The following is an 18,151-nucleotide window of genomic DNA, read 5'->3' as shown; positions in this document are numbered from 1 at the left end:
CGTGTTCTTGAGTGCATGTCTCCTGATATCTCACGGTCCATTTGCTCGCACATCGGCGAACACTCGGCAAACACTCCGCTACGCTCCGCGTCTGTGGGTGGTTCTTGAGGGTTCCAAAAGTGTAGAAACAGAGAACAGACTTTAGCAGAGCTTCTCCTTTCTCCTTTGCTGCCAAACACTCGGCAAACACTCCGCTACGCTCCGCGTCTGTGGGTGGTTCTTGAGGGTTCCAAAAGTGTAGAAACAGAGAACAGACTTTAGCAGAGCTTCTCCTTTCTCCTTTGCTGCCAAACACTCGGCAAACACTCCGCTACGCTCCGCGTCTGTGGGTGGTTCTTGAGGGTTCCAAAAGTGTAGAAACAGAGAACAGACTTTAGCAGAGCTTCTCCTTTCTCCTTTGCTGCCAAACACTCGGCAAACACTCCGCTACGCTCCGCGTCTGTGGGTGGTTCTTGAGGGTTCCAAAAGTGTAGAAACAGAGAACAGACTTTAGCAGAGCTTCTCCTTTCTCCTTTGCTGCCAAACACTCGGCAAACACTCCGCTACGCTCCGCGTCTGTGGGTGGTTCTTGAGGGTTCCAAAAGTGTAGAAACAGAGAACAGACTTTAGCAGAGCTTCTCCTTTCTCCTTTGCTGCCAAACACTCGGCAAACACTCCGCTATGCTCCGCGTCTGTGGGTGGTTCTTGAGGGTTCCAAAAGTGTAGAAACAGAGAACAGACTTTAGCAGAGCTTCTCCTTTCTCCTTTGCTGCCAAACACTCGGCAAACACTCCGCTACGCTCCGCGTCTGTGGGTGGTTCTTGAGGGTTCCAAAAGTGTAGAAACAGAGAACAGACTTTAGCAGAGCTTCTCCTTTCTCCTTTGCTGCCAAACACTCGGCAAACACTCCGCTACGCTACGCGTCTGTGGGTGGTTCTTGAGGGTTCCAAAAGTGTAGAAACAGAGAACAGACTTTAGCAGACTTTAGCAGAGCTTCTCCTTTCTCCTTTGCTGCCAAACACTCGGCAAACACTCCCTCTTCTTTTTGGAAATGCATGGGTTTCCCTGTTTTCCTTTGTGGCTTTGAAACCCTAGGCCCAAATCTGTAGGTTGTCCAGAAGAGCAAAATCCCTGTTTTCCTTGGTGGCTTCAACACCCTAGACCCAAATCTGTAGGTTGTCCACAACAGAGAAATCCCGCAAAATCTTCTCTGCTGCAAGACTTGGGGTGACCAGTGGTTTAGCCTTTTCCCTTTTTGTCCAGGTAGGTGCACCCACACAGTTGAGGTACCATTTTTGTCAGGATACCTGTTGGAACACAGGAAGGTCGGACACGTGTTGTTGGCAGTGTGTTTTGGTGGGTGGGCAGAGGGACATGTCTGAAAATGGTGTTTCTTTTGCCAAATTTTGGAATTTTCCAGGAATTTTGGGTAATAAATTCTGGGACGATTCACGCAAGTCAGACCTCTGTGGATTTCCACAGGTTTGTTCTTTTCAGAAATTCATGGGGTTCCCTGTTTTCCTTGGTTGCTTTTTCACACCATAGGCCCACATCTGTAGGTTGTCCACAATAGCGAAATCCCACAAAATCTGCTTTGCCGATAGACTTGGGGTTACCAGTGTTTTTTTTTCCCTTTGCGCCCAGGTAGGTGCACCCACATATGTGAGGTACTGTTTTTGTCAGGACACCTGTGGGAACGCGGGAAGGTAGGACATGTGTTGTTGGCAGTGTTTTTCGGTGAGTGGGCATAGGGAAATGTCTGAAAATTGTGTTTTTTTTGGTGGGGATTGTGGATACTACATTCTATGGCGATTCATGCAAATCAGACCTCTGTGGATTCCCAAGGGTGTCTTCTTTTTCGAAATGCATGGGGTTACCTGTTTTGCTTGGTGGCTTCAACATACTAGCCCCAAATCTGTAGGTTGTCCACAGCAGCAAAATCCCTCAAAATCTGCTTTGCCTTTTCTCTTTGCACCCAGGTAGGTGCACACACACACATGTGAGTATCGTTTTCATCGGGGCACCTGTCTGAACACAGGAGGGTAATGACATTTGTTTTCTTTGCATTGTTTTCATAATGTTTTCTAACATTTCCTGCTGTACTTTGTTGCACAACCCTTTCTTTTTCCAAATGTGACCTACATTTAGTGCTGCTTTAGGCACTATACACTTTTGTAACCTGCACAGGTCACCTACCCTTCAATAGGTCTGTCTGTGCTCTTTCAAAAAATGTATGTGTGCTACTCCTCACCTCATTTGTTTTTCTTACTTACACATTCTAAGTACGTCTGTTTAGGCCATAAGCATAAAAAAACTGTGTACAATGGGTCTGTTTTTGGCTTGTGGTTTTGCTTGTTCTGTGAAACATTACAAAAAATGTGTGATTTCCTAACTGGAAGAGTTGGGCGAATGTAGCGGGGCATTGCTTTTCTCAAAATTCACAGAAGCCGTTGCCTTACCGGGCCAACCATTTCCATCACATACCTTTTTTTCTCTCATATTTCCAATTTTCCCCCAAACTATGGAATTTTTCCATACATAGTTGTTGTCTGACCTGTGCAAATCACCTGTTCCTAAACTTGGAATTGTGTCTACTTTTCAGAAATGTATGCCTCTCTTTCTTCCCATTCATCTTTCCTATCCTTCTCTTACATTCCGTCTACGCATGTCTTATTGGGAAAAAAAGGTCAAAATCGCCTACCTCTCACAAAACAGCTGGTAACCCTATAGAAATATATTTTTATTGGTTTCCACTCAACCTGTTCTTGAAAGGCTGGAAAATGGCAAATTCAGCACAACAAGCCATTTGCTGTTAGCTCTTACAAGGAAATAACCACAGGCTTCTTTGCACATCATTTCATTGGCATTTTCTGAAAAATTAAATTCTCCCTTTTTGGTTATTTTCTCTCAACCGCCTACAGCAAACCTGGATCCCTACATGTGGGAAGAAAGGGGCAACATTTGGCTGAGATATCTCATGTAACAAAAAAGCTACAAGGGATTGAATGGCAACATACCAAAATCACCAAAAAAGGCCTTGGCACTAGAGGGGAAACCCCTTGGCAGTTAAGGGGTTAAACTGGATATTGTGTTTAGTGATCTCCTATAGTTACCACCAGTCAAATGCCAACCTATAGCAAAACATTAGGTTACAACAAAAACTGTACCAGACTTGTCAGCATAGAGAATGTTAATCTACGTGGTCACTTTTGCAAAAGAGATCTTGTACAAATTGTGCATGAGTCAGCAGACCCAACATTCAAAGGAACATGAGAATGGGCATACTTACTAAGCACTAAAAATATCCTGACTAAGAAGACCATTCAATTAACCTCATGGACAAAACACGTAGGCCCTCATGTAATGGAACAATTAAGACAGCAAAATCAACAATACATGCGTTTAATGCAAATCCTTGCAAAATGTATGCAATAAAAAGATACAATACTCAAACACGAAGGGCAGCCATAGTCCACATCAGTTGGATAGACACATTAGAAGTCCATGCCTAAATATCTACTAAGATTCAACCTTGATGTAGATCAAGGTTTAGTTGATGGAGCAATGGGATCAATGATTGGATTGCAAACAAATCCAAAAGAAAATAATATCCAATTTGTCCTCAAAAAGTTTTACAAACTTGAAGTAAAACAATTGACAGCACTACAGCACATTTGCTTCTTTTTAAAGACATGCAACAGATAATAATGATGTTTCTCTTTTTCATACGTGTAACTATTCAAAAGTCACAAGATCTAACCCTTGATCATGCACTTGTAAACATTGGCAGCAATATTGTAATGGAGGAAGGGTCTCCTTGCCCCCCCTGAACATTCTGCATGAAAGAAATCTATTTGCTCATCCCATTTTGGGGAGACGTCCCCCCTGTCTTTCCTCTGTCGATGGCGGAAAGAAGCCATTGGATGACACATATAGACTCCATTTTGTGCCACCCCAGACTTCATCTTTTTACTAGGCCCACAATGATTTCTAAAAAGCCTTTTCTCTCATCATCCAGCACCGCGTACAGCCAGCCCTGACACCCCCACCACCTCTTCGCCTATGTGTGCTGCAACAGCCCTTTTCTCATGGAAGCCCAGGCACGAATTGTTGCAAACAGAAATAGTATTCTTTCTCTTCCTCTGAGCTCATTGCCAGGTGTGTGACTGGGGCAAATCTTGACTTGTGTGCTCATCCATCTCCACAAACCACCTCCTGATCCTTCAACCCCTACTTTTAGAAATGATTGCCTGCACAAGCTTTTGCCCCTCGGCTTTTCTTTCATTTAATTGTTTGAACGACCCTTCCCCATAGACCACCCTAAATTGCCACCATATACCTAATCCTGTGTGATCATATATTCTCTGTTAGACCAACACCCATCAATCCATTTGTTTGAACAATGAGGCACTGGGGAGAATGAATCAAAGATCAAAACCCCCCAGATAAGGCACCTGGGAAGAAAGGCCACTGCACCCCTGCACCCCTGCCCCCATGAAGGCCTGGATTAGAATGTGTATATGTTAGCCCATGATTTATATGTGACTCCTCATTCTTGTACAAGTTTTAAGCCCAACATTACTCTTTGCATGCAAACAATTATCGTGTAGTTTAGATTAGCTAGAACAGTTACATCTTGTGGCCCCAGCCTGACCTTCACCATCCGAAGATGAGCCCATCTGACCCACGTGCCACAGACCGCCCCAGCCAGAGCATCCAATCAGCGTCTGGCACTGTTTATTGTTACATACTGGGCCATAGCATCCCACCAATGAACATTGTTATTTTTCACTCTATGTAATTTTTCTTTTATAATGTACTGTTCATGAATTGTTGGGCAGAGCGCTCTCAGAGGAGCAGAGTCTTCTGCATGCATCTTTTACCTGATATATCAACTTGCAATCTATCTCCTGCTCTCATTCCCTAGTGGGGTGTGTCAATTTATTCTGAGTTTGGGATCTGCGTTGGAGAATGATCACCTTCACTATCTTCAGAAAAGTATGTAGTTATGTAGAAATCTCAAGTGTTTGTACACTCACAGGTCTATTTTTCCTAAACTTTGATACACACTAAGTCAAAACAGACATCCCTTACATCCTTCATTACACCAGACACATGCACTGTACACTCCATACTTGGATATATACCCTGTACCTGAAACAAGGAAACATTCAAAAAGAGAACTAGAACAATATGACACTCTGTCAGACTTCCCCTTAATACCTGTTAGAAAAGAACACAATTACACTAACTTAAAATCCTACACATTCCACATTATCTGTTCCTTTTACATTTCACAGCATAACCAGAGTTGTTTTGCAAATCCAGCAATGACTCGACTGTTCCAAATGTCACCAGTTGTCAACCAGATTTACTTGCATAGTTCCAAACAGATAGGTTTACAATGCCTCCTCCTGCACATAAATGCACGAACAATCCTGACATATCTACACTGTTTCAGGTTTAAGATAGATAGTGTATCAATGTGCAGGAATTGTTAAATTCACTATAAATACACAAGAAGAACCACAAGAATTCCTCATGTACTTACTAGAAGGACTAGATGGAGAAAAGGTCAATGTAAATGAAATCCTACAGATAACATATATGTGGAAATATACATGCAGTCCCTGCAAACATGTTTCCCACTACCATGTTCCCAATGAACTGTTTGTGCATGTATCTATACCAAATAGTAATGCCACAATGATTTTAAGATACAAAGCACATATGCATCCGTCTGCTTTGGTGGAAAATAAAAGCACCACAGACGGCATGATATGTCACACAGGTACCATCACCATTCCAGGGCACTACACTGCATAGGATAGCCAAAGAAGTGGTTCCTTTGAATGTAACAACACGTATCTTACACAAAGAGAAGATCACCAGCCAACCTACTGAATGATTACTTAATAATGAACTAATATTCAATTATTATATTTTCCACCAAATGTATATTTCTAGAATGATGCAGTTCGAATATGCCAATGAGTATCTAACTACTTTCAAACATACAGAAATAGATACAACATACAAAAGGATGCATTAAACAAGAAATGCTAACTTATGCATACACTATATTTCTTAAACAAATTACAGTTCGAATACACAGACATCTAACTACTTTAAATCTATTATAAAAGATATAACTATTAGTTTCTGCATTTGTGAGAAAGTGCAACAAATCTACCTTTGTCCTAGCCCCTAGTTGGCGACCATGTTGTCAATCTTAGACAAACTCCTGGGGGGTGTGGATCACTATGCCCCCCTGCTCTTGTATCTTAGGGCCTTTGTGCGTTGTGTTACTCCTAGATTACTCCTATCTTACTCTTATGGACTAGTGAAGTTCCACGTTACGGGTGTCATTTACTTACAATAAAATATAGCTTTAATCCACCTCAGTTTTTTTCCCCATGACACAATAATTAGAAATATGTCAATATAACAACAGTATACCACACACGTGCACATATTACTGCTAAATCTTTGCCATTTCCAACATAGTGTGTAAACCTTCTATAGCCTCTAATACATCCCAAACCAATCACTGTCATTTGCCTCATTGCTCCCATTATTTCTTCTTCCATCTTCTCCAAGAGGTGGTTCTAGCGATGGTGGTGGCCCATATATGAGAAAAAAAGACATTACTGCTATCATTACAGTAGTTTCTCCTCAAACCTCGTTGTCCTCTTCAGGTACAGAAACAGCTTGAAAATATAGGGAACGGATAGGACCCCTGGATCCACGGTCTCTTCTCTTCCTTCAAATGCCAAAGACTGAAAAAAGTCTATCATTTTAACCAAGTTGAAAGAAGAACTAAAAGTACAACTTGTTCAATTACACAAATTGAATGGTAAAGTTAATGGAGCGCTTCCATTATATAGCTACCATTATAAAGACATTTATTAAGACTAAAGTAAAATATGTTTTTTTCTATCCACCTCAGATTTATTTCCCATAACCCAAAGATTAGAAATATGTTATACAACAACAGTTTACCACACACCGATGTTATACAAAACATAGTACATGCAATGTACTATGAGGATAAAAAAGAGTTAATGTATGCGTAATATTTTCCACATCATGTTCTCCTACTATTTATTGTTTCATTTCTTTGCAGATGGACAAAACATTCTCTGACCCATCCACAATTATTAGTCCACTCTCCACAATCTTTAGAGCATGGCCTTCAGGCATTTTGCAAACCCCCCTAACCATCTCAAAGAACACACTGCTGATTCAGCAACCCATTCCCAGTGCAGACTTTAACCCCATACGAGGACTATATTGAAACCCCACTAATCATCTCAAAGCACACATTGGACCTTGCAGCAGGCCAGTCCCACAGCCAATCTCAATCACGCCCATCATGGCCATAGTGACATCCCTACAACCCAAAAGACCCACAGGCACACAGTCCAACAGACCAATTTAACACCATCTTCCAAAACCCCAAATAATCTGGCAAATAGCGAAGTTAAAACGGCAAATTTGCAACCTGTTAAAAATGTTGGGGCCCACACTCACTTTTCCCTATTTGAAACACAGCTACCATTTACTGCTTCACTCATCTTGCACCCATGGGCAGTCTACACAATCTCTTTGGCTATCTTACACACATGCCCACAGCCCAAAATCCTTGGGACATGGCCATTTTTCAAACCCTGCTAACCATACACATTGCCTATGCAGCAGGTCAGTCCCACTGCCTACTTTAATCCCTTAGATTGACTATATTGCACACCCCACTAACTACCACAAAGTGCACATTAAGCATTGCAACAGGCTGGGCCCACGTGCTATAATGCAAACCAACTAATCATCTCAAAGTTTACATTGACCCCTGCAACAGGCCAGGCCCACTGCCAAACCTCAATCCCATATATCTTGCCTCCAGGCCATGTACATTGTCCATATTGTTCGGGGCAAGGCCAAGACATCCCAGCAGCACAGCATTCCCACAGCCCCACAGTCCAACAGATCAACTTACCACCCCCTTCCCACACCCTTACCAATCTGACTACTGACCTTGCTCAAAAGGCAACTTTGGAATCCTTCATCATAACTAAGGCCCACACTAACTTTATCTATATGTAACATAATAAAACCCACCAACACATACATACATACATACATACATACATACAATACATGTACTTTAAATAAAACACCATAAGTATTGGAGCAGACTCCTGCCATAGTTAATGCAGTGATGTCCGCAGACAGCAAAATAGTCCTCAGGTGTATTCTGGGGTCTCCAATCATAAAACCAAGACTGCAAACACTGTACAAAACATAAGCCTCTATTTTGCACAATTAAATATATAGCCGATGGCTCCCTACGCACCCCTAACCTCCCCATTTACTCTTTCCTGAGCAACAAAAGTGTAAATGTGCTTTTTTTATACAGATTATTCTATTGTTTTGTCTGTGGACAAACAGTTTGGTTCATGGGCCCAACATGGTGCTCATATCAAAATATTTGGATGCACCAATCAGCACCCTCGTGTAGTGTTCGCAGACATCATGCTGCTCCCTGACTGCTCTAGAGGTATCCACGAACACGGAATCAAGAAGTGAGTCCACAGACCGACCAAGATTTCTCTAATTTTGTGTACCTATTGTTTCCACATATTCTTTAAAAACGCATGACAGATTAACACCAAATTTGCAAAAGAACGCTTTTGGGACCAGCCCGCCACAAGTTTGTTGCAAATCTGTCCAGCGCTTCGGGCTGATGCCATGAGCAAAAATGCTTTCCCATTCAAGTCTCTCCAGATTTCGAACATTTTGGGAACCCTTTACAACTTTACCTCCCCTTGAAGAAAACGCACCAGACCTTACTAAATCATTTGGAGTAGGGTCTACATTGTCGAACATCTATAAGCCAACCAAAAACTGACTGTGCTTCCTATGGGAAAGCCAATTTAACTATAAGTACAGGGTTGCTATCACTGAAACTGCATTTTAAAAAAAGAAAGTGTAATTTATGTCTGTAGAAATATGTTATAAATTAAAAACACACACACATTGCAAGTCAAATATGTCACCAGACCTAATTTACCATCAACAGGTGTTCAATGTGGCACCACAGCAGCAAGACAGCAGAGACATATGTCATAATCCAATATTGGGCCATATTACACAAGCATTGTACCTCTGCAAGTGCAAAGATGCAATGGTAATAGCACTAGAAAAAAGGCACATTCTTTGAATTAATTTGTGCACCAGTTCACCCTACTGAAAGTGCAGTGTGAACGTTAAATATTGCCTTGATGCATAAAACATATACTCTCAATACATTTGTGCAAGGGCACTGTTTACCTTAGAACTAGAACTAGTGGGGAGTTTGCCCGCAGGCGAACCTGCATTGAAACATGAACTGGTGCAAATCTTCTGTAATACCACCCTTGCGTGCCTCATCCAGCACAGTTCATGTAACCCAAAGGCCTGATGTCATCGCTAGAGGAATGCACACGAACCAGAATCCAGTTCAGCAAAAGGTGCACACATTTTCGTTGCTGACGTTGAACTGGATTGGGATTCGCGCCTTCATGCAGGCTGATCCTCCTCGGTGTCTGCTGTGGAGAATGCAGGCTGTCTGCTTTTCCGCAATCCCGCCTGAGGAGCAATTATTTTGCCATTATTGCCTACCAGGCTCTTAACAAAAGCGCCATTCTTTCAGTTTAGGCAGCGGGTTTTATTATTTATTGCGCCTCTTTGGCCATCAGCACAGTATACTAACAGTAGGCCACCGGTGACCAATTCCATTAAGGTTAAGCTATATAACTTTAAATTAGGAATAAGCTAATGCGTCTTCATCAAGGGCCTGCTGTGTTTTCGCTGCTGCGTATGAGATGATACTAAATGTGGATGTGGAGCACACTCGCTGGGACCAATTCCTTTCGGCCTCGAAATGGCGAAGTCCCAAGCGTGCTCGGGTCCAGAGCTAATTAATGGGAAAACATCTGCTTTAAGCATTCTGCAGGAGTCATTTCTATCAACCTCACTGAAAGGTGCATGCAGGGCTGTCAAGCATCTGAGCAAACACAACATATTAATCCCTGAAAGTACTAAAACAGTCACACAACCTCCAGAACTGCTGTTCCTGTATGGTTTTTTCTTTTCATGTTGGGTCGTTTTTCTTTTTACAATACAACTATACTAGGGTCTTCTGACGCATTCATGTAATGTTGTTCTTTCTTGAAAATAATGGAAATGTGCTTTATCAGATGGACACTGAAACAATATCGTACAACATTTAAGGTGTGACCATAAAAAAACGCATCTGCTGATGGTAAACCTGCTTCAAGTGCAAACATTGGTGCATTGGCTTCCTGCCACGTAGACAAATAGTCTTGCCCTAAATGTACCTGATATTTCCATTCGCGCTACGCATACATAGTGTCGGGTCCCCATTATAAATAATAGTATAAACATGCAGTATTTTACAGACTTTCTAAACTTGAAATACTAACTAAATGTGATTGGGAATTGCACGAGATTTTCTTTTTTTTGCATTTGGCACATAAAAAGAACGAGTCGGGGCCCTTAACTCTCTTAACCTTAATGATAAAAAAACAGAGTTGCTGGTCATTAGTACACCTCATAGGCTAAAAAACACGGACACATGCTATAAGGCCTTTGAAATAGGTGGCAATAACATCTTAGTATCAGAATATGTGAAGACCCTGTGAGTGTTCTTCGATGCCTATCTGACATTTCAGAAACATGTGTCCTACATCAAATCGTCAAGTTGCTTCTGTATTCACCTTCTATGGAAAATATGTCCGTATCTGTCAGAAGCTAATAGAGCAACTATTGAAGCAGCTATAGTCAACACCAATTTAGACTACTGCAATAGCCTTCTGATAGGAACCTCTAAAGGTAACATCAGGAGTCTTCAAACCACACAGAATGGAGCTGTACAGGCGTTTGTGAACTGAGTCGTCAATCTCATATTATAGAACACCGCACTGGCTCTCTATTGAGCAGCAGCTGAAATTTAAAGGGCTACTAATAGTCTTTAAATGTCTCTCAGGTAATGCTCCATCATACTTGAAATCTAGGATTCCATGGCCACACCTAAGCGCGCATTGCGTTCTAATAGCCAGATGTTACTGGCCAAACCACGCATCTCCTTGAAGAAACAAGGCAGAGCAAGTTTTGCTGCTTGGGCTCCGAAAAGTTGGAATATGATTCCACTCTACCTGAAACAATGTGCAACACTACAACAGTTTAGAAAACATCTTAAAATGTTTTTCTTTGATGCTTAAAGTCACGCACAACACATAAAAATCTGGCCATTTCTTTAAGGACTCTGTCAGTTGCCATTTCAAGCAACGTTTTTCTCTGATCCCTTGAGCTGATCTGTTTTTTGTTGTCTGTTTTTGTGAGCGCCTTGAGACCTTTGGATAAGTGTTGTGCTATATACAAATGTATTTAGTTAGAAATATTGCACATTTTCCCCATGCAGTACTTACGGTGTACGCCATGTACTAAATATCCGATGGGACCCCAGCTGATATAATAAGGCCGAATTTTAAAAACAAGTTTAACAAAAAAAAACATGTTTTCACTGTTGGCACCATACTGATGCGGAAGCATGTGCATGAGCGCCTTCCATGGCCTACGTCAGAATGACTTTAAAACCATCCATTGCATTGGTTTTATGTAACCTTTCTCTTGCAAATTGTGCATGCTTTGAATGTAAGTTTGTAGTACTATTGTTTTAGCCAAACTATTTGAATAGTTACTTCTCTTCTTAATATTGAAATCATGAGCAATACAACTACCGTGCAATTGTGGCTGCTTTGACATTCTCCAGACACGAGATCATGTGTGCTCAGTGTAATAATGTAGCATAAGAACATTCATCATATGTATGCAGGTGGTGCTATATTATTTAAAAATAAAAATCAGTCATTTTCAAAAATATGCTTTCTCAATTTCCAAAAGCAAAGATTCCCTGGTAAGCTACAATGAGAACAATTTAGTGTGTGTAAATAAAAAAAAAGGAATTATTGAATGACATATGTCTTTCTATGCTCATGAAGTGAGGAGTAGGTGGGCAACACCTTGTTTTTGATGCAGCATTTAGTTTTATAAATGCTGTAACTGAAGTACCCATTCTCCAAACAGATTCAGTAGACAGACATGATAACACTAATCGTGTAGGTCACTGATCTGATGCGCTTATTGTTTGATGTGCTTTGCATCCTGAAGTACACTGCACCGAGAATGGGCGCATGTGGTTGGCTGACATACACCGGAGCAGACATTGGGTGGTTGCGAGAGTTGGTGCGCTGCTGCATAATGGAAACTTCTGTGCTATCTCCTCACTTGTCCCCTCACCCTGGCGTGGTGCAGTTTTTGTGGTTCATTGTGGTGCAAATACCTTGGCAACCTAGGTTCTCAACATCATGTTTTGCTCCTAGTGTCAGGACCGCTCCTGCTACTACCACATTGATGTTTCACCCATTTCAGGAAACAGTCTCGTGTGAAGGTGCTGAAACCCATAGACAAGTGTGGGGTGTGCAAATGTCATGTAGCTAGTAACGTCCGGAGAGTCCTAACAGGTAACCATGCAGAATGTGGTGCAGATTGGTGAAACAGTGTGTAATCGTATAAGGGACAATGCTTTGCCACAAATCCTGGCACAAACAAACACATTTTGACTTTATATATATATATATATATATATATATATATATATATATATATATATATATATATATATATATAACCAAAAGGTTCCCCCCATATCATTCTCAAATGGTCACAGAGTGGGAAAATGACTTCACATCACCCACCATGCGCTCCCAAGCACTGAGCTCCTTGCAAAAGGTGCTCATTGCTCTGCTTTTTTTGGCCACTGGCTCATTCCGGCGGTCCACCACCATATTAGGTGGCATCTCCCAGGTCATGCAGTCTCGATGCTTACACCTGATGTTGGAAATCATAACTGCACGTCGGTTATAGGTGAAAGTTTTGAATGCATAGGATCGAATGCCAAAAGGGTCGAATCAAAAGGAACTAAAACCAAAAGGACGATTTTTTTTTTAATTTATTCTTTTTTTTTGGGGGGGTGGTCCACTCTCAGTTGCCACTATTGCAACTTTCATTCACCACAGCCCGGTCCTTATCGGTTCTACCTTCCACTCACTGGCTGTGATGAACCACTAAGCTTTCTTCATAACTGGAGTCAAGGTCAGTACCATGGTAGCAGAAGCCTCCCTTGCTCCTCCTTATCAGCGTCAACACACTCTGTGTACCATGTATATCTTCTGTGAGACACTTGTGCTACTGTCCTCTGTCTTACAATTCCCTCTGCAGAGGTTTCATGGATCTGAATCAAAAAGGTCAAGGTTGCGACTCTTCTTGCCAGCCTCTCGATATTTTCTGACTTTCTCCTCATTTTGAATTGTCAGGTCTGGATAGTCGTCTCATCATGTGGTCTGCCTTGCTCGTACTGTCCTCTCTTGTTCCAACTTTTATCCCTGTGGGGAAAGGAAAGGGCCATCAGGTGTGTGTGATTCCGGTTGATTGCCTGACTTTGTCTGTCCCTGGGGTTGGGACATGTCGGGTAAACAACGTTGGGGTTAGTCCGTTGTCTTTCATAGTGCGTGAGAGTGCTCATGTCGGAATAGGGGGGGGTAGAGTGTCAGATTGTCCTGTGGGATAGGATGGGGAAACAGTGCTATATGGAAATACAACCCTCGTATAAGAGGTTTTCTTGGTGATCTCGGAAGGTTGGGTTTTGGAGGGGTTTTGAAATTAGAAGAAGGGTTTGTGAGGAAAACAGGAATGACTGGAATTATTAGTATGAAGTGAACAGGGGGAATTGTAGGATTTGTAGTGTTTTATCTGAGCTGATAGGGAGTGCAGAAAATAGTGACTAGAGGGGCATGTAAAAGAATTACTGGGAGTATGCTGGTAGAGAAAAGAAAAAAGCGATTCTGGGATGTGCGGTTTTGGAGTGTAATGGGGTTTGGGCTCCTAGACTCCTTACCAGATAAGGAGGGGATGTCCGAATGGGACAGGAGAGATCTAATGGAAGTAAGGGAGGTAGATGTAATACAACCTAAAAAGGTTTCAGGGATCTCTCCCTCCTCTCCTTCTTCTCCAGTACAATACTGTATCTCCCTTCAGTTATTCTCCTGAGCAGAAACGTGGCTTTCCCATCCCAGTGAGCCTTTCTCTCTTTTTCACCCATAGTGTTGGGATCTGAGAGGATCAGCCCTTCATTGGCCACATGAATATGCATTTCTCATGGTTCGTTGAGTGAGATACCCTCAGGTATTTCACGATAATGAAATCATGACCTTGTCTGCAAAATCAGATGATCTTAGAAATGACCTTACGGAACTTTAAAATGATGTTAAAACTCATGTTATTAGAAATGTTGATTATCACTGTCCTTCTTGTACCTGTCTCCCATTGCCCCCAGCAATCACCCCATTAAATTTCCAAAATATAAATGTAATACGCTTTGATGAAATCTCTCTCCCTCGCTCCCCTGAAGATCATTGTATAGAAATTACAAATTCTTCCATCCATTTATGTTTCCCTTTCCGATACCCTATTATACCCCATCTCTTTCATGAATAAATGTATTTGTTATACTATGAATATCTTGTATATTATTCTTTGATATATTCTTTTTTAATCACCCCAATGAATAGTCTGCAGACACCACAACCGTCACGGGTGTCCATTAATGCAATGGAGTATCGGCGGACATTGTGCGGTGTCCAGACATGTAATTTCTTGCATGATGCACTTTTAGTAGTTTGCGGACAGGCAGCCCGTTTGCAGACATCTATGTGACCGCACCTATGCGGAATGACAACATGTCCACAAACAGTGTTCATGACCACAAACAGTGTAAAACCGCATTTTTGGCAAATGTAGGAAATTTCAAAGTGAAAGTTTACCCTTCCAGAGCTGTTCGACCCATTCTTAGTAGATCTGTCAACTTGTTACAACTTTCCAAGGCTTAAAATCGACACGATATTCCACAGACAATCACAAGGTCAGCAGCCAGTTTTCTCTGAAGGTATCCACCCATTACTTTGAATTTGGAAGACCAGGAGATAGCATCTTTGGAGACCCTCTTGCAGGAGATTTCCAGCATACAAACAATGGCATCTGTCATGGCCATTCCTCCAACCCATGGACCATCACCATTTAGGTGGCCTGCAGAGGGGAACATGCATGGTGATGCAGAACAGGATGAATAGGAAGAGGAAGCTGAGGTAGAATAAGTGCCTACCTTCAGCACCTGGCATGAATCATGGGTGTGGCAGATTTTTGCTGCCATTGGGGGTGTACTAAAGGTTCGGGCAGACAATGTCATATGCACTGAGTGCCACGTGTTAGGCAGAAACTTGTGCGGTTCCCTTAGAGACCACTGCAAAAGATTTAAGACTAGAGGGGTTTGGCAGTAAACCCACTTGGTTGCAGTCCATTTTCTTGCCCTTAGTCTGGAGATTCTTATGCTTACAGAGAACTCTTAAACAATCAGCAGTTTTTGTAGCAAGGGACTCTTGACTATAGCTTTCCATAGTTGACATGATTTAGAAAAAAACTTCTTTAGTGCGAAGCTTTGTGGTTAGTTGCACTAAGGTATCTATAAGTACACTAAAATGTATACTCAATACAAATCCCACCACTGTACATCAGTGTTAGGCAGAAACATGTGCAGTTCCCTAAGGGACCACTGCAAAAGATTTAAGACTACAGGTGTTTGGCAGTAAACCCACTTGGTAGCAGTCTGTACCACACAGATTCACTTGGTAGCTATGGCTGAGAAGTCAGACTTTCCTCAAGAAGAGTTAGGCAAGATATAGAGTATACACAATAGGTACAGAGATACAGTAGCACAAGCAAACACTGACCAGAGCTTTGGTGTAAAAGTATATAATTATTTATTTAAAGACACACTTGTAGCTTACACTAGCACCAAGAGGTAAGTAAATTCAACACACATTCACTATTATATATATACAACCCTAATTACTTAATAGACAAGTCTTAATGAGAAACACCACTTATTTTCAGACAGAGGTGAGCGCTTAACATAAGATGGCACTCTAATAAGTTATTAAAAAGGGAGGGAAAAAGGCAGAGTTATGGAAGCACACAAATTTCAATACTTTTCAACGAACCACAGTAAGGCAGGATAGGCAGAGTTCTACTGGAGAGCAAGAAAGTCAATTGCAAGGCCCACTCTTAGAGAGAGCAAGCGAAATGTGTCCAGGATCAAACAGAGGGGTTATGCCCAAAGAGTCTTGTAGATAGTTTGCACACAAAGAATGAAATTAAAGTCAGGAAAAGTTAGCTAGGTTGTCCCAGGCCAACCCAGGTTAGAAAGTCGAGGCTTTACTGTCACCCCGAACGATCTGTCGCAAGGGAAGCCGGGCGGGACACAGTACCTTAAGTGGGAAGGACGCTCCAGCGGGGGCAGTTTTTCCTGGCAGTGGGTGCAAGTCGGTGTTTCGTCCGGAGGAAGAGGAGGTCTCGACGTGGAGGAAAGATGAAGGTCGTTGCACTGCCAGGGAAGAAACCAGCCGCAGAGGTCTTCGGTTAAAAGGTACTACCCTTCTATTTGCGGTAGTGGTAAACCGTGGTATTCCGGTTGCCGGGGTGCTTGGCACGGGCAAGGCGGACACGAGATGCTCCAGGAAGGCGAAAAGAAGGCAAAACTGGTTATCCCCACCAGTCAAAGGAAGAAGACTCTCCGGACTGGAGATCTCCTCTGTCGTCGGGAAAAGTGGTGAGACGTTTCAGCAGGGCTCCACCAGTGGTTTCGTCGTTGCAGGTCGGCTCAGCTTCTCCCTCCTCGGATTCTTAGGTCCTGTGGCGACTTCTGAAGTTCCAGTCTCCAAAGCCCTGCTTTTATGCAGCAAACCCCCATTCATTCAGCTTAGCTGTCAATCAAACATGCTAAGTGGTGAGCCGGCCGGCTCACCACTTGGGCCAATCACAAGAGTGCGACTTGAGTTGCCAAGGCAACTCAGTCCAGGGTGCCTAAACCCCCTCCCACACTCCCTGTGGTACCCAGACAGAGTGGCACCACTTTTGGAGGCTTCTGTGGAGAAGCCCGCCAAAAAGTGGAACAAAGGGCTCGACTTGGGTTGGAGTCACAGAAGAGAACACAAACGCCATTTTAGAATCGAGTTCTGGCAAAAATTACCAACCGGTGAATTAATATTAAATAAATAAACCAGCGGTATGTTCGAGGGTATAGGAATTAAATAATTAAAGTTGGTAGCCTCGAACAATGGGAAAATCCCATAGAGATATATTCGCGGTCGAATATTAAAAGTAGTATCCACTGCCACCAGCCAAAACTCGATCCGGGGGGATGGAGACGTGCCCCCTCAAACAACAGACCCCAGGGCAATCGATTTGCCCCGACCAGTACTTCCACAATATAATGGTTTGTACTGGTTTCTGTTCATAATTTGGGACTAGTAAAGCCAATGGTGTCTTTACATGCCCTGGGAGACAGTAGTCAGTCCCAGGGTATGGAGTCTATGTTTGGGGCTCGCTACGACACCCCTGGGTTACGGCACGGAGGGTGCTGTGTAACCCACATCAAAAACACATGAAACCCTATGGAGTAAAAGACCCCATAGCCCATAAAACACATGGAAGGACAAAGGAACACCTCAAATCATGTCTAAGATTGGGAGTAAAAGAGTCTCACTCTTAGCAGGAGAAAGAAATAATACCCAAAAATCCAGCAAAGCTGCTGGGGGACTCACTAGGTTTGGGAAATTAGCCTTTACAGAGAATTCTCTCTAACACCAGGTCGTGCTCAGTCATGGAAAACCTGGTCTGTACTCCTACGAGACCACCTCTATGTAGTGCCAAACCAGATCCAACCACTGTAGTGCTCTGAGAACGGCTGTTCATTTTTCAGGGAGAAGCAGGTTAACAAGCTCTTCCACATTTTCCTTGACTGCTGCTGCAACCACACAGGCGACTCCTGTGAGGCAGAGAATCCCGACGGCCAACTTGCAGGTCATACAGAACACTGTTCACCCTTACCTTTCTAGGGTCACAGTATTATGTTTGTACTACGACAAACCGATCTGTAGGTGGGAGCAATTTTGAAGTGCTTTTGAGGCTGCAGTCAAGGAGCACGAGAAACATTTCA

The sequence above is a fragment of the Ambystoma mexicanum genome, chromosome 4q (genome assembly GCF_040938575.1).
Source record: "Ambystoma mexicanum isolate Mex_15411 chromosome 4q, UKY_AmexF1_1, whole genome shotgun sequence".
NCBI classification, from domain to species: Eukaryota; Metazoa; Chordata; class Amphibia; order Caudata; family Ambystomatidae; genus Ambystoma; species Ambystoma mexicanum.
This window is presented reverse-complemented; position numbering follows the sequence as displayed.